The 21,277-nt window shown below is 46.7% G+C and overlaps 1 protein-coding gene and 2 long non-coding RNA genes across 3 annotated transcripts in view; 2 read left to right on the top strand and 1 right to left on the bottom strand.

Moving 5' to 3' along the window:
• The window catches only part of LOC101770707 (BTB/POZ and MATH domain-containing protein 2), a 111,270-nt gene that overhangs the window by 31,494 nt on the left and 58,499 nt on the right, over positions 1–21,277 (bottom strand). The window lies entirely within an intron of this gene.
• Positions 1,396–3,349, top strand: LOC101770272. Its single transcript, XR_001393068.2, has 2 exons — positions 1,396–1,702; positions 3,263–3,349. It is a non-coding gene; the product is annotated as an uncharacterized LOC101770272 (long non-coding RNA).
• LOC101770006 lies at positions 17,637–18,903 on the top strand. The gene is made up of 3 exons (XR_215859.4): positions 17,637–17,975; positions 18,060–18,219; positions 18,289–18,903. It is a non-coding gene; the product is annotated as an uncharacterized LOC101770006 (long non-coding RNA).

Here is a 21,277-nt window from a genome sequence, read left to right on the forward strand (position 1 = left end):
GGGTGGGCGGCGGTGCGGAAGAGGGAGGAGCGGCCGGCGGCGCGAGGAGATTGTGACAGCCCGAGTAATTAAGAGACTAAATTAAATAATTAATAAGGTGATTAAGAAAGCAAATAAAAGCTAATTCCAAATTGCTGAGAGTTAAGATCCAAAAACACCTTAGATTTTTGACCAAGCGTTAAAACTCCCTTCTGTTGATGATGGACTTGGGAGGCGAAAAAACAAAATTTATATAAGAACTTAAATTGTTTTGGCCAATATAAAAATGACAGATCTTTTCCAAGAAGCACCCTTCATAATTTGCACTTCTTCTGACTTTGAGCAGAAGGTGTTCCAAAATTGAGTAGAAGTTCGGTCAAATTTCAATCAAATTCAAAAAAATAGCTTTGACCGACGTCCCACCAAAGATTCCACAATCCTATCTCCAAATCCATCAAGCTTTTTCCTTGTTGGCCTTTATGAAAGTTATAGCACATACCTTGTTCTCAAACTTTTACTTTTGAAAATTCAACCGCGTAGTTCAAACTTGGTGAAAGAATACGCATTGAACCCGACACGTTCGCACGACATGTATCACAAGCATCATTGTGCACTCTTGAGCATCATGCATACCCTTTGTGCATAATTGAGCATCATGAACATCCTTTTGTGCATCATTGACATGATGAACATCACTTGTGCATAAATGAACATTGTGGCCATGCTTTGTTTAAGGTCCTAGAAATTTGTTGTTTATTGTGAAAAACCAAGTTTGTGAAGCAACCCCAATTTTTACTATACAACTATGTCTCCAGTTATTTTATTTAAATACTAGATACACTATAATGATTTTACAATTTTTTTACCAAATTTTTCAGAGATGTTTGCTTGTGCCAATAATTCATTTAAGAGTTCATATCGATTGCGTGAAAACTAGAAAAACTCCTGCAGTGATTTTGTTGCATTGCATTCTTCGTGATTTTATCTTTCCAACGAGTATTTTTAGGAAATTTTTGGACAAGTGTAGCTGGATCAAATAAGGGAGCAAAGTTGACACGTTTTATTTTCTCGCGGGCCCACAAGTCAGTCACCGTCTTCCTCCCTTGCCTACACCTGTGCGCTCCTGGTTTGTGACACAGACATCGAGGATCATCACTGCACAATTCCGGCCGTGCCAGCAGGGCTTCTCCTCACCGATTGGTTGCCCGGACCTCGCCCAGGTGCCTTTTGTTGCATCCCACACCTCTCCTCGCCATGGATTGGGCAGTGCCCCTCCCGAACAGCATGGGCACCAGGCACCCGTCAAACTCCAGCAGCGCCCGTCACCACCAATGGATGAGCAGCAACACCGTGGCATCCTTATCTTCACGCCCAGCCTTATCTCCTCGTGCCTTGTCCATAAATCAGCCCCTCCTCCAAGCTTTTTGCTCCCAAACCAAAACTCCAGGGACTTTGCAACCACAACTGAGTTCCTGAGTCACCCCCATTCGTCGGCCAAATCTACCCAACTCCGGCCATCTCGCTTCAATAGCTCGCACCCATAGCTCCTCCACTCCTTGGCTTTGTCCTCAACCACTCCTTGCCATGCGCCGTCCACGGAGCTGCCGGCAATCAAAGTTTTCCCAAACCACCAGAAGCTTTCCACCCGCCGCCGTCTACCCCAACGTGGCGCCCCATCTTCCTGCCTGCCTGCTCCTCAACCAACGGTGCAAATGGAGCTTAGGTGAGGCCCTGATTCCCGTGCTCGCGTGTGTTTTCCTCATGGGGCAACTTTCCACGCGTGTTCCCGCGCTTGTCACCGGCCGTGTGCCGCCGCTCGTGGAGCTCCTGTGCGCCGCCCCTTTTCCCATCTTCGGCCCTACCGTTGAACTCCATGGCCTCCGTGCGCCATCCTGCCTCGCTCCCTAGCCACCCCGCTATTAAACCCCTACCGCCAATGGCTCTAGTCCATGTGCCGGCTAAGCCTGCCTGTCTGTCCCGTGCTTGTGTGTCTGGAGGTTGAAGAAGGACCTGATTGCTTGGGGGGAAAGAAGTGTAGGGGATCATGTAAAAAGTTTCGGGTTTAAGTGTTAGGTGCGTTTTGTTCCAGGGGTGTGGGAGCAAGTTGCAGGGGCCTGGTTGTGAGGGGAAGGGTAGATCTGTGAGATGAGCTGTGTTTTTCCAGGGGGCAGATTGCGAAGTTGTTTCGGTTTTGTTTTATTTGCTAGATTTAAAATGTTGCAAACTTGGAAAAGGCATAGAAACTTGTAGAAAAATGCTAAAAATGTGATTCTTATTTTGTTAGATTCCTTGTGGTGTCTAGTATATTTCAAAAATGATTTTTGGCATGTTTCTGTTTTATGCTTTGTGGTATGATTTCTTTTGTGTGAAAGCCATTAAATGCTTTATAGATCACCTAGTGCTCTAAAAATGGTGAAACCACTTTTGTTAGCCTCCTTTTAACATGCATGTTTCAGATCCAGAACTTGTGTTAGTACAATCCATGATGTTCATACCATTTTAGATTTAAATGCTTACTTGCTATGTTAATATTGTTAATTGCATGATAAATAGTGGAAAAGTGATAAAATGATGAAACCACCTCTATTAGCCTTTGTGTTCTGCATAGAATCTAGGTCAGGTACTGTTGATACTTTTATGGTTGATTTTCAAGCCTTTCTAGATTTAATGTGTTTAATGGTAGTTTAATCTAGGTAAGGTACTGTTGATACTTTTATGGTTGATTTACAAGCCTTTCTAGATTTAATGTGTTTAATGATAGTTTATCTTGTTTAATTCATATCTCTGCTTTAAAAATTGATTTTGAGATGAATCCAACTCTCATAGTTTTTGTATTGTTATCTTCTGTTAGTGCCATTTATTTCATGATCATTTCTTAGAAGATGATTTTTTTAATCTGCCATTTCATGCTTGCTTGGCTTAGCGTGCAAAATAGCTTCTCTTGTCATTCTTGTACGGTTTTGCTTTGTTTGTGGCTAGATGGTTCTGTTAACCATTGATTTCTTACTGTTTCTGTTATTTCCATGTATTCATGAGCATTTGCACTCATAACATTTTTTTTATGATTTCTAAGCTATTAAAATCTTATATGTGTACACAATCACCATCAAAGTAAAGCACGAGTTTTAATCATGTCACACCTTACTTTAAAAAAAAGAAATGGTTATAACCTTGTCTAGGTAAATGTGGTCCAAAATACACCTTGTGCTTGTGCAATAATTAACAAGATGAAACCTATGCATAAAATCATGTAACTGAAAGCTTGTATATGCATCTCGTGTAGAAGCTAACCTCATCGACGGAATGTATGAGCTCAGCCTGGAACACGAAGAAGGACACCCTCCTGCTGAGCTGAACGTAATCAAGGCCCGAACCAAGTTTGGAAGAGCCCAAGGCTGAGTTAGGGAAAGAAGGCAAGCCCCGGAGCATAACCCAGTTTTCTAAAATTATGTACTACTTATGCTAGTTATGTTTGTGCATTAAGTTCATAGGAGTTGCTTGAAACCCTAGTTGCATGGTCCTAATTACCTATGTGTTGAATACTAGTATGTTAAGATGAGTAGTTGCAATGCTTAATAGGTACATGGTAAAAGTCGAGTGATTTCCTATCACTTGCGAGTTATATGAGTTGCATGTTTATTTATGTTAGAACCATAAGGATGACGGGCGGGGTCGGCCAATTGGTTCTGAATTGGTGGATTGCGTCGTCTATCTAGTGAAAAATGTGCTAAGGTTGAACCGTGATGGTGTTCGTGGTCAAGTGTTTGAAAGTACTAAGCTCATACCTAGTATGGGATGGGAAGCCTAGTACCTGATTGAACCGATGTGGACCTTTACCCCGCTCCCTCTGGAACTAGGTTCCCCTGTTGTAGCATTTGGGTACAAGTGTAGCCATGCTACAGTGTCGTTCTGGGACTGGTGGGGCCTTGTATCCAAGGGAAGTGGGCTCTGGACAAACACCGTGAATTGATGGGAACCGCTGATATATGTGAATCTGGCGCGGCACTAGCATATATCGTGGGTTTAGGTCCATCTTACAAGGTTAAGAAACTCGATTCGAATCGTCTGCCTCTCACAGCTTGAGGCTGCTTGATCACTATGCTGCACTGATTAAGAAGAAGAACAAAGGATGATGATTAATATTGATGCTTGGTTAAATTGTTTGTTCAACATGTTTGCTTAGAGTAGGTGCTTACCTAGAATGGTTAAACCAACTAGAACCTGTTGCTAAAACTTGAAAGTAAGGACCTACTTTAGAAGCATTTGGCAAAACAAACCCCTCAGCCAAAAAGCCTTGCATGTCTAGGAGTCGGTGGAGTAGATACCACCTGACGGGTAAGTCTTGTTGAGTATTAGTATACTCAGCCTTGCTTGTGGCTATGTTTTTCAGGTGTTGTTGTTGACTTGGTTGCCAGTGTGTCTTGGCTATCCTAACTCCCTGCGGGTTGGACTGTCGAGTGGGACCCATCCTCGATCGGCGAGGATCGTGGTGCTTGATATCATGGCAGGCTTCACCATGGTATTTTTTTGCTGCTTTTGAACTCTGAAATCTAATTTATGCTCTTGAACTCTTGAGTTGTAATAACTTAATGTGGGACCTGTAATAATTTATTTGGATTGTTGTAATCTTCGGACTCGCCTTCGTGCGAGTATGCTTTGTTTCGATTCGAGACAAGTGGTTTTATCTGGTGAAACCCGACGGACTGCCATTTTAATTCGATTAAAGTGACCATTCGCATTTGAGGTGAGGTTAAGTACACTTTAGTCAGGTTAATCTAGGTGGTTCCACCACAGAGATGGAGGGAGCGATGGCCGGCGTGGGAGAGGGAGGAGCGGAGGCCGGCGCGGGAAGGGAGGTAGGAGGCGGCTACCGGCGCGGAAGATGGAGGATCGGTCGGCGCGTCGGGGGAGCAGGCCGTTGGCGCGGGGATCCAGGCATTGTGGGAGCAGAGCTAGCGGTGGGGGGAGCCAGGCGCTGGGAGGACCTGGGGAAGAAGATGGAGTAAAAAAATAATGAGGATGACATGTGGGACCCGCAGCTGACAGGTGGGACCCGCTACTAACGGTGTTAAAATATCATCCATCCTATCCCTCTTAAACCCTTCAACCAAACAAAAGACTGGGTCCACCCCATCCCTCTTCATCCCTCTCATCTAAACATGAGATGGTTCGACTCCAACTACAAAAGGGGGTCAGCTTCGACCCAATCCGCGTCGTCCGAAAACCAAACACATGCTAAATCACCACCATTGCAGTCTTGTTTCCAAGCTACAAGACATCCTCCTTTTCTTCATTAAGTCACCACCATTCCACAGACAGTGCTTCCTGTATTTGTCAATCTGTTCAAGGATCTCAATAGGTAACTTTAGAGAGCAGAGATAAAATGTGGGCATTGAAGAGTAAATCGAGTTTACTAGAACAAGATGCCCAGCATAAGAAAGCATTCTTGAGATCCCCATAAGATGCTTCTCCATTCTTGTTAGAATTGGTATGTACACTGATGGTCTTGTGAGCCCAAGAGGCAAACCTAGGTAGGTGAAAGGCATGCTACCCATCTGACAGCCAAGTGTGTTAGCCAGTGTCAGGGATAGATCCTCAGTACCCGCAAGGAAGGAAGAAGACGGACTCCTACTAGGATTCCTCTGTAATCCTGCTAGGACTTATACCATGTAATCATACTAGGACCCCTCATTGTAACTGACTAGTAATCCCACCCCCTGAGTACATAAAGGAGAGCAGGGGTACTTAGATCGGCAAGCTCAGAACCATCATGAATAGCCGACAATCAAGCTACACAACACCGAAGCGCGGGGCACAATATACTCCACCAAATAGGACGTAGGGTATTGCACTACTCTGGTGGCCCGAACCTGTATAAATCTGTTTCTTGTGTCCTCATTTTACCTTCAAGTTCCAGATTCGGTGATCCCCCACAAACCAATCTACTACCTCGGGATACCCCTCGGTAGGTTGCCGGGTATAAAACACCAAAATCTAGCGCGCCAGTTAGGGGTGATCGTCGAGATCATCGAACGAGCTTGAAGGACCTCATCATCAAGATCAATCTACTCAATAAGAAGCAACTCACCGAGTCAGAGTTCCGAGCAGACAAATTTGCGTCGAGACATAATTGATGCGCTTCATGTTCCAATCGAAGACCAAGTCAGTTTTTGTCGCAGGCTGCTGCATACAGCTCATCAATCAAGTCACGCGCAGATTGAGGCAAATAATCAAGTCGCTGGTGACTACTTCGACTACTCATCTCGACTAAAAAACTAGTCGAGGACGGACTACTTCGACTACTCGTTTCGACTAGAAAACTAGTCGCGGACGGTCTACTTTGACTACTCATCTCGACTAGAAAACTAGTCGAGGGCGGCTTCCACGTGATCAAACAACTAGTCGGAATCGACCCCGACTAGTTGGCTTCATCAACAACAGTTGCGGCTTCACGACAATCATCCACGAATCAAGCTAAGTCACTTTTTTTTAATTATTTTCCGGCTTGTTTTCCACATGCAGGGCAACGCGCCAACTACCTATCTGTGTATGCCTCTCAACAGGAATTACCCTCCAGACCTACACTTTGTCAACTATTCCTAGGGCATGTTGACCGACAGCCACGGGCTTGGTACATCGAATTATGGAGGCCATGGCCACAGGTTTGGTGCATTGAGTTTTGGAAGCTCCGCTGCAGGTTTGGTACATTGAATTATGGAGGCAATGGCCACATATTTGATGCACTGAATACTAGAGGCTCACAACGGCTGCACTCTAAGGAGGCACAAATCCTATGCGTTCTACTCGCCGAAGGGCAGAAAACTCTTACGCGCAGTCACAATAGTCTTTTTGTCGCAGTGTCGACTACTTATTTTTATTGTCTTCTCTTAGCGGTGACTAATCTACTCAAGCAGAACACACCTCAATTCATGATAGACTTGGATCTTCTATCGTGCCTAAACGCTAGGACGTGAGATAGAGGTCTCCGTAGCAGCAGTGCCAGTATGCGTACACGAGACAAAGATCTCATACATGCAATGGCAATAGCTAAACAGGGACTGAGAGTCTAAATGCAACAGGCTAACTACTCAGGAGAAATATGGCCGAAACAAGAGCATGACACAACATTTACATTATATTCATCACTGAATAAATTTCAGTAGTTCCAAATTCTACAAATATGCTGCATAATGTATGCATTTCCTTTTTCAAGTCAAGTTTCAGCAACGACTCTCTAGGAAGCTCATCGTACCTATAATGGCTCCACTAGCTCCCAGGCCCGGAGGCTAAGCGCCAATTACTACTCGGAATATCACCAGTGGCTCAGCTAGCTTCCAAGCTCCGAGGCTAAAGCGCCAATTACTACTCGGAATACCTCCAGTAGCTCTGCTAGCTCTCAAACTCGGGGACTAAGCATCAATAACTACTCGACATGGCTTCTACGGCTCACCTGGCGCATAAGCTCGAGGGACGGAAGCTGCAAAACTACTTGGATGATGACTGGCATGAAGACTAAAGCTCGCTAGACCCTCGGATTGATTAAATTAGTCATTCAAAGGCTCGGGGGCTGATAAGCTACACCCAACAGTTGATTTTTACAAGATGAAAGAAGAAGATTCAAGATTTTATTGACCCTCAGCCTTATTCTTCGATTCAACCTAAGGCCCGGGGGTTATTCCATATGGAGTGCGACTTCCGCCACCCTCCATATCACATTCCAAAGATGAAGATTATAAATTAAGATGATCAAGGGCTTGAGCACACCATAGCCTCATGGCAGCTTTGAGGAACTTTGAAGATTCAGCCAGACAAAAACTACTCGGCGAGGATCTAAAAAGTACTCAAAGAATGCTGCATTTGACTATGAAGCGCTCGAGGGTTTGTTAGGGATAGATTCTCAGTACGCGCAAGGAAGGAAGTAGACGGACTCCTGCTAGGATTCCTCTGTAATCCTACTAGGACTTATACCATGTAATCCTACTAGGACTTTTCCTTGTAACCGACTAGTAATCCCACCCCTTGAGTATATAAAGGAGGGTAGGGGTACCTAGTGTCGGGCATGCACCCCAGGCCCACGAGTAGGCCCTAGACGGCCCACCAAGGGATGTACTCGGACACGATCAAGACAAGGGGGCTACGCAGCAATAGGCGTATCCCACTCGGACTAGTTAAGTTTGCATAAGGAAACTACTCGGACCACACCGAGTAGAACTTTGTAATTGTACTCGACTAGGATTTAGACTTGTAACCCTGCCCTCCCGAGTATATAAGGGCGGGTAGGGACCCCCTCAAACAACAACTCCCGTTCATCTAAGATCAATACAACCAAACTCACAGGACGTAGGGTATTACGCGATCTAGCGGCCCGAACCTGTCTAAATCATGTTCCTTGCGTCACCATCGACTCCTTGATTCTCGATGGCCCTTACCGCATAAAAGACCACCTAGGGTACTCCCTAGGCAGGTTGACGGTCTAAAACACCGACAGCTGGCGCGCCAGGTAGGGGAACTCGTCGAGTTTCTCAGCGTGAGCTCAATGGCACCTGTCGTCATCAAGCCTGTCTTCATCATCGAAGCAGGTGCGACTTTCTTTTTTGGATCTTGGCTCTGCATCGCCGACGGCGCCGGATCGTTTTGACGCGAAATCATCAACATCCAGGAGAAGAAATCGGAAGATTCGGTCAGGAAAAACCAAAATTTCAAAGTCAACAACCCCAAGTTCGACTACGCGTTGGACTCGACCCCAGTTCGGACTAGTCGGTCCCAGTCACTTCTCAAATCAACTTTGAATCAGAAACGGTTCCCATACGGACTCCGCAATGCAGCCGAAGTCTACCAAAGTTCCCTCACCCAAACTCAACTCGAACATGGGAAAGACGAAGACGATGACTCCGACTCGGACTACATCCCAGAGATCTCACTGACAAGACCAGCCCAAGGACTGGTAATAACTTCAACATCGCAAGGCAGATTCGTCCACTGGCCAGGAATGAGACCATCCCTCCTCGCCCGCGACTACAAGTCACGCCTTATCGCTCATATAGACAACCTCCCATACCAGGAAGGCCTCCCACTCACTTCAAGCCGCGAGGAAAGTTCCACAGAAATTGCAACATCAAGCTCTGGAAGCTACTACCCAGACATAGAAGTCTTTGTTATTACTCAATATAACAACCCGAGTACTAGCCAACAGAGAACCCCCCAGCGACTAGCACAACTCGACAATGTCTCAGAAGATGAGTCAACAGCTAACGCCCCACAAGATGAAACTTTCGACCAAAGGAACCAAAGAAGGATGCACAATACTACTCGGGCTGAACGACGACAAATGCTGGCTACAAACATTCCCATCACAAACCTTGAAAGAGCATTTGACGCAGTACAGGCTCAAGAATACAACACTCCACTCGCAGCAATTGCCTTGATCAACCTTATATCAACGCTCATACCTCAAGACAGAGACAACGAAGTCACATCTCAACTCGCACAGCGAGGAAAAGGACTAATTGGACAACTCATAGAACAAGCTTACAAGCTACTCGATAAAGAATCTCCAATCCCGTCTGTTCCCCGCAATACGGCTCATCAAGAGGGCAGTAGAGGTGCTGCAGTTAACAACAACTTCAATGAAGTACAAAGGAATGACAATGAAGTACTAAACCAACCAAGGCAACACAGCCAAGGTCGAAGTAAACACAACGCTCCAGCACGACAAAAAGACATTGGAGAAGTCAGCTGCACCAACTCCGCAAAAAGTCCTCGCCATACTCAAAAAAATCATGAAGTATCAAATTTCAGCGATCTACAAGAAATAATCAACAGTCGGCGTGAGGGAGAAGTTGACAATTACAACCACTAAGTCCTGCTTTCACAAATCGGGTAATAAGGACAAGATTACCCGAAAAGTTCAAACCAACAGGAATCATTAAGTATGATGGCAAGCAAGACCGAATTCAATGGCTATGATGCTACTCGTTGGCAGTCCAGGCAGCTGGGGGCAACAACGACACCAAAGTTATCCATTTTCCCATATGCATGGAACCCGCACCTTTGACGTGGCTTGAGTCACTCAAGCCTAGATCAATTGACTCTTGGGCAGACTTGACAAAGGCTTTCACCAACAACTATGCCGGCTCCATGGCTAGACTGGGAACAAGATTGACCTAAGTCAAGTAAAACAGAAAGAAGGTGAAACATTACGCGACTACTTGCGACGATTCTTCGAAAAGAAGGCTACTATAGTTGACATTTCAGAAACAGACGTCATCGAGTGCTTCCAGAATGGACTCTATGATCGATGAACATACCAAGACTTTGGCAGACAACGACCAACCAATGTCAAAGACCTCAAAATCATGGTACAACAGTGGGCGGATGAAGAAGACAAAGAGCGAGAACGGTTCGGCTCTCATCGTAACCGAGGATGCGACAACAACAACAATGACCAGGAAAGAAACCGACACAGCGATACTCGAAACAACTTCTCGGGTAATCAAAATCGTAAAAGGAAACATGACAACACCATTGCTTCCATGACTAACTCTAGGAAAAAGGGATCCCGCAAAAATGATGAAGGGCCAACCTTCACCGAACTACTAAAAAAACAGTGCCCATGGCACCCGACTAGCAAACACTCAGCAATAGACTGCTACAGCATGCGCAGAGTAATGTAAGACTTACCCGCACCACCACCTCCCGAAGAGTACAACAAGAAAAAAGATAAGGGCAAGAACAAAGTCCACAACGACGAAGAAGAAGAAGGCGACTTCCAGACTGCCTCCAAGACAGTCAACGTCATTTTTGGCGGAATCCCAAGCACCGCATCCAAGCGGGCCAAGAAACTCGTACTCAGGGAAATCATGGCCATCGAGCCAACAGATCCAACATGCTAAAATGGTCAGAAGTACCCATAACTTTGAGCAGAAAGGACCAATGGACAAAATTCTCAGAGCCAGGCTGATTCCCTCTAGTACTTGACCCCGTCGTGGTAGGATCAAAGCTGACAAAGGTACTCATTGATGGCGGAAGTGGACTCAACGTCATTTTTACCAAAACACTAAGAAAGATGTGCCTCGATGTCACGGAAATGCTCACTCCAACAGATTCACCCTTCTACGAAATCGTACTAGGAAACGCAGCTATTCCACTAGGACAAGTCATCCTACCAGTTACTTTTGGAACTAAGGAACACTACCAAACCGAGTACATCAGATTTGAAGTCGCCGACTTCGAGACATCTTACCACGCCATACTCGAAAGGCCAGCACTAGCTAAATTCATGGCCATACCACACTACATTTACTTGGTACTCAAAATGCCAGGGCCCAAGGGAGAACTAACGCTGCGAGGCCGTGGAGATTGCCGCAACCTCTCAAGCACCCAGCCCTATGCAACAAGTTTTCACAGCTTCAAAGAAACTTCACCCAACTGAAGTCAAGATCCCAGAAAACAAGTCGGGATCCACAAAGGTGAAACCAGCAAGCGAGAGGGACTTCAAGCTAGTAGATCTCCATACGGGTGACTCTTCTAGGACAACTCTGATCGGAACAGGGCTAGATCCTAAATAGGAAACCGCGCACATCAATTTTCTTCGGGCTAACCATGATATCTTTGCTTGGAAACCATCTGAAATGCCTGGTGTGCCCAAGGAACTGATTGAGCACTCTCTAAATGTTGATCCCAAAGCTACACCAAAATGACAGTGACTTCGCAAGTTCGCCCAAGATAGACGAGAAGCAATAAAAAAAGAACTAGCCAAACTACTCGCAGTAGGGTTCATCAAAGAAGTCTTTCACCCTGACTGGCTAGCCAATCCTGTACTCGTTCGTAAGAAAAACAATGAATGAAGAATGTGCGTCGATTACACGGATCTCAACAAACACTATCCAAAAGACCCTTTTGGATTACCCAGGATCGACCAAGTAGTCGACTCTATTGCTGGGTGCGATTTGCTATGCTTTCTTGACTGCTACTCGGGCTACCATCAGATAAGCCTTAAAGAAGAAGATCAAGCTAAAACAACCTTCATCACTCCATTTGGGGCCTTCTGCTACAAAACAATGTCATTTGGACTAAAAAATGCAGGGGCAACTTATCAACGAGCTATACAGATGTGCTTCGAAAAGCAATTACATCATAATGTTGAAGCTTACGTGGACGACGTAGTCATCAAAATAAGAAACTAGGAGGACCTAATCACCAACTTGGAGGAAACCTTCTCAAGCTTGCGAGCTTTCCGATGGAAACTCAATCCTACCAAATGCATCTTTGGAGTACATTCTAGCAAACTACTCGGGTTCATCATTAGCCATCGCGGCATTGAGGCCAACCCAGAGAAAGTATCTGCCATCACAAACATGCACGCACCAGCTAGCATCAAGGATGTGCAGAAACTCACAGGCTGCATGGCAACCCTCAATCGATTTATCTCGAGACTTGGAGAACGAGGACTACCCTTCTTCAAGCTTCTCAAATGACAGGACAAGTTCAAATGGACAGAAGAGGCAGACGAGGCATTAACACAACTCAAAGACTTCCTGTCAAAACCTCCAATCCTCACTGCTCCATCCCCAAACGAGGACTTGCTCCTATACATAGCAGCTACTACTCACATCATCAGCACGGCAATAGTAGTCGAATGGTCTAAGCCAGGCCATGTTTACAAAGTCCAAAGACCTATATACTTCATTAGTGAAGTACTCTCGGACTCCAAAACTCGGTACTCGCCGATACAAAAACTCCTATATGCAATTCTGCTCACTTCACGAAAGCTGCGACATTATTTTCAAGAGCACCACTGTATCCTATATGCAATTCTACTCACTTCACGAAAGCTGCGACATTATTTTCAAGAGCACCACATCACAGTCATCACTGATTTCCCGCTCGGTGAAATTCTCCACAATAGAGACGCCATGGGTAGAATCTCCAAATGGGCAGTTCAACTCAGAGCTTTAACCTTGAACTTTAAACCAAGGACAGCTATCAAATCTCAAGCTTTGGTCGACTTCATGGCTGAATGGATTGAAAACCAAGTGCCAACACCAGTCGAGAGGCCAGAGCACTGGGTAATGTATTTCAACGGTTCCCTCAAACTCGAAGGAGCCAGTGCAAGCATACTTCTCATCTTCCCAAAGGGAGACCAACTCAAGTACGTACTACAAATCTTCTGGGAAGTCTCAAACAATGAAGCCGAGTACGAAGCACTGCTACACGACCTTCATCTTGCAATCTTCCTCGGAATCAATAGACTAATAGTATACGACGACTCACTAGTGGTTATAAACCAAGTCAATGATGAATGGGATTGAAACAAGGACAACATGGACGCCTACTGCAAAAGAAGTTCGCAAACTGGAAAATAAGTTTTTAGGCTTGGAATTCCATCATATCGTCCGCGACAACAACGTAGCCGCCGACGTATTATCAACAATGGGCTCAACTCATGCAGAAGTTCCAGCAGGAATTTTCATACACGAACTCCATAAACAATCCATACCAGAACAAGTCACACCACTGGTGATCAAGACTACAGAAGTTACTCGAGAAATCATGATGATAGAAGTCGACTGAAGGACACCCTTCATCGACTACATCAAAGATCATAAGTTACCATCCGACAATAATCAAGCCGAGCAAATTTCCCGACGAGGAAAAAACTACATTTTAGTCGGAGACAAGCTCTACATGAAAAGTGCATCATCAGGGGTACTCATGAAGTGTGTTACCCGTGAAGATGGCCAAGAAATCCTAAAAGAAAATTCACAAAGGAATTTGTGGCAACCATGCATCCTCACGAATGATAGTAGGCAAGGCTTTACAAGCAGGTTTCTACTGGCCCATGGCCTTGGCAGATGCGAAACAATTAGTTTGAAAATGCCAAGGCTGCCAATTCTTCACTAAACAACAACATGTACCTGCCTACAAGCTAGTCACAATACCTCCAACATGGCCTTTCACTTGCTTGGGGCTGGACATGATAGGACCATTGCCAACCGCGCCAGGAGGATTCTACCAAGTACTCGTGGCCATTGACAAATTCACCAGATGGATCAAGGTCAAACCAGTCACTTGCCCCAAGGCAGACCGAGTCCTCGACTTCTTGGATGAAATTGTACACCGTTACGGCTTTCCAAACAGAATCATCACAGACCTGGGGTCCAACTTCAACAATCATGACTTCTGGGAGTACTGCGAGAATAGTGGAATTGACGTCTGCTACATCTCGGTTGCTCACCCACTAGCCAATGGACAAGTCGAGCGCGCCAATGGCATGATACTCAAAGCTCTCAAGAAAAGACTACACGACGTCGGCAATACAAAAGGAGGCAAATGGCTCAAGAAATTACCTAATGCTCTATGGGGACTATGAACCCAACCATGCAAGACTACTGGGCTCTCCCCCTATTTCCTAGTATACGGATCAGAAGCTATACTACCTGCGGACGTCATGTGGCAATCCCCTTCAGTCGAACAATATGATGAAGAAATGGCAGAAGAAACGAGACGCACGGATCTGGACAGCCTAGAAGAAACAAGATGCGCAGCATTAGTCCAATCAGCCAGATACCTTGACGGGTTAAGACGATACCACGACCGCAATGTCAAGGAACGATCTTTCAACTTAGGCGACATGGTACTCAAATGAATTCAAGACACGACTGTCGGTGTTTTAGATCAGCAACCCGCCTAGGGGATACCCTAGGTGGTCTTTTGTGCGGTAAGGACCGTCGAGAATCAAGGAATCAATGGTGACGCAAGGAACACGATTTAGACAAGTTCGTGCCGCTAGATCGCGTAATACCCTACGTCCTGTATGTTGGTTTGTATTGATCTTGGATGAATTGGAGTTGTTCATGTTTGAGGGGGGGGGGTCCCTACCTGCCCTTATATGCTCGGGAAGGTAGGGTTACAAGTCTGAGTCCTAGTCGAGTACTATTATAGAGTTCTACTCGGTATGGCCCAAGTAGTTTTCCATACACATACTTGACTAGTCTGAGTGGGATACACCTATCCTTTGTCTTGATTGAATCCGAGTACGCCCCTTAGTGGGTCGTCCAAGGTCTACTCGTGGGCCTGGGATGCATGCCCGACAAGCCCCAGAGTACTTTGTAGTCGTGCGCCACAGTCTTGGGTACTGCGGGCACTATCCGAGTAGTTCGTCATACAGGTTGTGGACTGAAGTGCTGGAGTACTGTCGCGTGGCTGGAAGGTACTCTTCTTGTTCGTTCGAGTTGTTTCTGTTCTAAGAATTTTTATATGGTAGTGCGATGTCAATCGCACTCCATATGGAGTAGCCCCCGAGCCTTAGGTTGAGTCGAAGAGTCAGGCTTAGGGTCAATCCTTCCCATTTGCCTGTTCTTCCCTTGGAGATCTCGAAAAAAGAAAAAACTGACCATCGGGTACGGTACACGCAGCCCCCGAGCACTTAGGCGATCTCCAAGTGGTCAGCAATCTGTTGAAAAGAGTAGCCGTTGGGAGTTTTAAGGCAATTAATCCGCTTAAAATCCGTCCGTTGCGTAACTGACGCTTGGAATCCGGAGGTGGCGGAGATAAAACTGGAGGACCCCCTTTCGGTTAGGTCTACACCCTGCTGTAATTAGATCTGTTTTTCTTCCTTCCCTGCGCCTCTGCTCCGTGTTTGCGCCGTCGCAATTGCCAAGTGCCACCGCCACCATTGCTCCCCCTTGAGAGAGATTCTAGAGTGAGTGCCTTTTGTTGAGGTTGAAATCGGATGCGCACCAAGAAGATGGGAAAGAAGCCCAAGAAGATCCAGGGCAAGGCTCCAGCGGCGGGCAAGGTGAAATCCAAGAAGGGGAAGGAGCTGGTGCTGCCGGTGCCGAAGGTGGGGCTGACGAATCAAACTGCGTCGCACCCGCCTGGAGTGATGTGGCAGCATTCGGTGATGAAGGAGGAGGCCGTGCAAGTGCTAGTCGATGCCAAGCTTCTGCAGATGAAGGAAATACTCGAGGGGTGCCTAGCTTTTCGAAATACGTGGCAATTTGAGGAACATCCAGGCGAGACCGTGATGCTCACACATGTGGAGAAGGGGTTGGTAGTGCCCACCTCCGACTTCTTCAGAGGTATCCTCGAGTACTATAAGCTTCAACTTGTCCATTTGAACCCCAATGGTGTACTACATATGTCCATTTTCGTACACCTCTACGAAGTTTATTTGGTAGTTCCTCCAAGCCTCGAGTTGTTTAGGAAGTTGTTCCGTTGTAAGCCTCAGCCAAGTGCCCAAAGGACAGAAGTCTTTGGATGCGCCGGGTTCCAACTCAGGAACTCAGGCGCATATATTGAGTATAACTTGACTGACTCCCATGGGGAGTGGAAGAAAAGGTGGTTCTACATCGGGAACCATGACCCTCGGTTGCCTGTGGTGACTGGCCACGTGCCGAAGCATGCAGAAAACTTGGTGAGCGAACCCGAAGACACCTCGGAGCTAAACCACTTGATGCAGCAGATTACCGAGTTGAAGGCACTCAGTCTTACTGGGATTAACGTGGCGGCCAGTTTTCTGAAGAGAAGAGTCCAGCCGCTTCAGAAACATGCTCACTCGAGGAGTGAGTACACGGGTCTTAATGATCTATCGCGTATGTCCGATGAGGATATATCTGATGATGATGTAGAGGCGCTGCAGGCCAAGTTCTTTAGGAACTACTAGGGAGTACCAGTGATCCCTGCAGCTCTTCGGCAGTATGATGCCTGGTATGAGCCAGAAGTGGTATGTTCTGGCCCTTGACTTGTACTTTTTGACTTGTGTGATATTTGTTGTTAATATCGACTTGTTTGTGTAGTCTCGAGTTCTTGCCGGCTACTTGGTGCAGTCAGAAGAAGAAACTGTTGTTGATGAGTCGGAGGACGAGCCCTCCCCTCCTGTGAAGAAACGCAGAGTAATCCGCAAAATGTCTGCGGCAAAGTTTGCTTCAACTCCTGAGAAGTCTCAGGTTACGAAGGTATGTAGTCGTGTACTCAATTGTTGTTGATGAATTTGAACTTGCAATCATTGTGACTACTTTGTCTTGTTCAAAAAGGTTGTTGATACAACACTTGGTGATGGTGAGGCTGCTTCTAAAGAAGTAGTCGTGACCGACCCGGATGTCGGTAATTTATCTGTTGATATGGTGCCGGAGAGGATGTCATCAACGGAAGCTGGAGTAGCCCCCGAGCTAACCGCACAGGCTTCGTCGACTACCACGCTGCCAGTTACTGACCAGGCAGTCCTGGGGTTGCCCGCCGGAGTAGCGGGTGTTGCAAAGGTGTCGCTAGTAGTCGCTATTGGTTCTTTGTTGTCCAGTGTAATCGCTAGTGGTAAGCATTCTGTCTCGATTAGTTTCATTTGTTTGAGTTGTATTGTAGTCTTGACTTCTGTTTCCCAGGTTTTGGCGAGAAGACAGCGCCGGCTGTTGTTCCTGCGGCGCCGAGTACTCGGCCACCTATTGCCGAGAAGAAACGTGTGTGATTTGCGCCACGCTCAACTCGGTGAGTTTGCTTGTCTGTTCTATATCTTTAAACTATCTTGAAGTCATGTAATGACATGTTTTGATGCAAAGATGCAGAGGAAACTATCACTGTAGAGACAGGGGTAGAGTCGGATCCCCCGACTACATTATCTGCTCCCTTGGAGGATTTGATTGTTGATGAAGTAGCTGAAGTCGACACCGGTCGCCTTGGAGCTACTATGTCTATGCTTCAAGACGTCATCCGTTCGGTGGAAGTTCCTGCCGCCGCGTCGGGTTCGGGAAGTGCTACCTTATCAATTGGCGGATCTCTTGCTGTAGTGGGCGTGAAAAAATCTAAAGAGGCAACTGCTCTAGATATGTCTTTGCATTCCTGTTATTGTAGTGGAAGCAGTCAGATGACTGATAATAAATGTTTTAGGTGCCTCTTTGGGTGCGACTCCTCATCTTGCGGAGAGTACTCGAAGACCAGTACTTAGCTTGCCAACTGACTCAGAGTTCCAGAGGGCCATCAATGTTTTCTGGAGCTTCCAGGTGAATTTCCTTTGCTTTGTTACATAGCGAGTAGCTGTGATGGTTTTAACTGATCGTATTGCTTTGCATACTCGGACCCTTCAGGAACGAAGTCATCAATTGGAGCAGGAATGTGCTCGACTTACAGAAGCCTTGAGGGTGCACGAGGTTGGAGCGAAGTCTTTTGCTGTGGAGTGGTCGTATCACGAAGTCCTGCAGCAAAAACTGGAGAGTCGCTACAAGTCTGTGAACCAAAAGTATCAAGGTGAATACTTTGCATATTCTGAGTATGTCCAATTCTAGTCGGCTGTGGTTGAACTCGTCTATTTTGCAGAGCTCAAGAGGCAAGAGGCTGCTGCGAGGAGCCAAGTCCTCGACTGGAGAAATGCGCACGATCGAGTGGCGGATGAAAGCTGAACGTCTTCGAGCCGTGCTGGCAGAAGCACAGGCTGCTTGCGAGCACCAGCGAGATAGGAAGATGCAAAATGGAGTGATGCTTGCCATGGCCATGGTGGCATGCAGGGATCATGCCCAGACCATGGGAAGACTCCGAGGCAAACTTCAGGAGTTGACTGTAGCAGCTGAAGATTTGGTGAACGCCATAGCCCCTGTGGAAGAGTGCGCAGGACCTCAATCGTTAGTCAAGTGATTGAAGACTTCCCCGAGTAAAGTGGCGGGACTCTGCAAAGTTGTTTGCAAATAGGTCCTTGCTGTTGTGAAGTCATACTACCTGAGGGCGGACTTGGTGGCGGCTGGTGATGGCGTGGCTCGCAACTGCACAGAAAAAGCATATGCGCAATACCTCGAGAAGGCGGAGCCTATCGCGTTGAAGATGTTGGAGTTTGTCTCTCCAGAAGATCCTTGAGCGTTTTATGTACCCTTGAATCTGTCGAGTACTTTGAACAATATTTTGACAAATGAAGGCTTGCCCATTGTTTTGCTGCTTGAAGTGGTTGTCTTGCCAAGAGTAGTTTTACTCCATCTCGCCCGACCTAAAGTTGCGGGATCGGCTAAGCCTACTCTCGAAAGGGGGGAACTCCACCTCGCCCGACCTTGGGACCAGTGGTCGGGTGCGGCCGACCCCTTGAGGGAAAAAACTCCGCCTCGCCTGACCCTAGATTCCAGGGTTGGTGCGGCCGACCCCTTGAGGGAAAAAAAACTCCACCTCGCCCGACCCTGAGTCCCAGGGCCGGGTGCGTCCGACCCCTGAACAGAGGGTTGGATCCTTCCAAGCCCCCGAGACAATGCAGGCCGTGCTTGGCTAGAGTAGTTCTGAGTTTCGAGTTGTCACGATGCTGTCGGGTACTCTGCTTTTGAGGGTGCACCGGTGTACCGTACTCATTGTCTTTTGTGGATGCACGGGTGTACTGTACTCTTTTATCCTTTGTAGCATAAGTGCCTTCACGTGGGCAGAGTCAGAAGTCGTCAGACTCATTGATCACGGGCGCATAGTAACTCTTGGGTAGGTGGTAGTTGTAGCTCTCGGCTATAAATAGATCCTTCTGGAGGTCGACCCAAATCAAGTTTCTGAGTAGCAATGGATTGCCTTCGGTTGCTGTTGTTTGAGTGTAGAGAGCCATCAAAGAGTGCACTGGTGCTAGAAGATTCCTCGTAGATTGAGGCCACCTTCCCTCCACAGACTCCTGCGCTCGTAGGGATAGCCGTGATGCTAGAAGAATTCTCGTAGGAGGTTTCATCGCGATCCTCATCTTGCAGCTCGTGATCCAATGGAGTACATGCTGGAACTCACGAGTGATAGGTGATGAGTGCCGCGGTCTTTATCCCACTCTCTTAGAGGTGGAGGTGTGGCCGTAGAGTGGGTTGGCTCCGCAAGGCTAGCAAAAGAGCAGCCTTGGTTCCCTCTAGGTGCGGCGCGCGGGATTCATCATTGCCGCTATCAAGGCACTGGCGATGCAGGAGTTCCTGGCATTGCCTTGGGTAGAGGACCTGGATATGGCTACGTTTTGCGTAGCTTCCTTGCGTGTAGGCCCTTCCCATTGTAGTCGATAGACCTGAGTGGCCTTGTGATATAGTAAAACCTTAGGCTTAAATGCAGCCTGCAAGGAGGCAGTTGCTTGTAGTCCTTGTGTATTTCGAGTACTCCTACTCGTATGTAACTTGATGATGTACCTTCGGTTCTGAGTAAAGAATTATTTTATGGAAACTTTGTACTAGGGCAGTGATTCTTGTTGAGTTGATAATTCTTGAATCAAGACTAATGTATCTTGAAGTCGGTAGTCGAGCTGTTAGCTCGAGTAGTCATCATGAGTTGTTGCCTTGAAGCGATTACTCGGGTGCTACTATGGGTAATAATGACAAAGGTGTTCTATATTCCAAGAGTTTGGTACTTGTTCTCCTGAAAGCTCTTGGAGTCTGTAAGATCCAGGTCCTATAACCTTTGATACGATGTAAGGACCCTCCCATGGTGAATTGAGTTTATGCAACCCTGTTGTATCTTGGATACGCTTGAGGACCATATCGCCCAAGGTGAAAGGTCTTTCCTTGATGTTACGGTCGTGGTAATGCCTTAAACCGTCAAGGTATATGGCAGATTGCACTAGTGCTGCGCATCTTGTTTCTTCTAGGCTGTCTATATCTGTTCTCCTTTTTTCTTCTGCCAATTCTTCGTCATATTGTTCAACTGAAGGTGATTGCCACATGATGTTGGCGGGTAGTATGGCTTCCTAGCCATATACGAGGAAATAGGGCGAGAGCCCAGTAGTCTTGCATGGTTGGGTACGTAGGCCCCACAGAGCATTGGGTAACTCTTTGAGCCATTTGCCGCCTTTGGTGTTGCCAACAACGTGTAGTCTTTTCTTCAGGGCGTCGAGTATCATGCCATTAGCATGCTCGACTTGTCCATTGGCTCGCAGGTGAGCGACCGAGACATAGCAGACGTCGATGCCGCTATTCTCGCAGTATTTCAAAAGTCGTGATTGTTGAAGTTTGACCCTAGGTCTGTGATAATTCTGTTGGGAAAGCCATAGCGGTGTATGATTTCATCTAAGAAGTCGAGGACCCGGTCTGCCTTGGGGCAAGTGACTGGTTTGACCTCGATCCACTTGGTGAATTTGTCGATTGCCACGAGTACTCGGTTGAATCGTCCTGGTGCAATTGGTAATGGCCCTATCATGTCAAGCCCCCAGCAGGCAAACGGCCATGTTGGAGGTATCGTGACTATCTTGTAGGCTGGTACATGCTGTTGTTTGGTAAAGAATTGACAACCTTTGCACTTCTGAACTAGTTGTTTAGCATCGGCTAGAGCCATTGGCCAGTAGAAGCCTGCTCTGAAAGCCTTGCCAACTATTATCCACGAAGAGGCG

The sequence above is a fragment of the Setaria italica genome, chromosome IX (genome assembly GCF_000263155.2).
Source record: "Setaria italica strain Yugu1 chromosome IX, Setaria_italica_v2.0, whole genome shotgun sequence".
NCBI classification, from domain to species: domain Eukaryota; kingdom Viridiplantae; phylum Streptophyta; class Magnoliopsida; order Poales; family Poaceae; genus Setaria; species Setaria italica.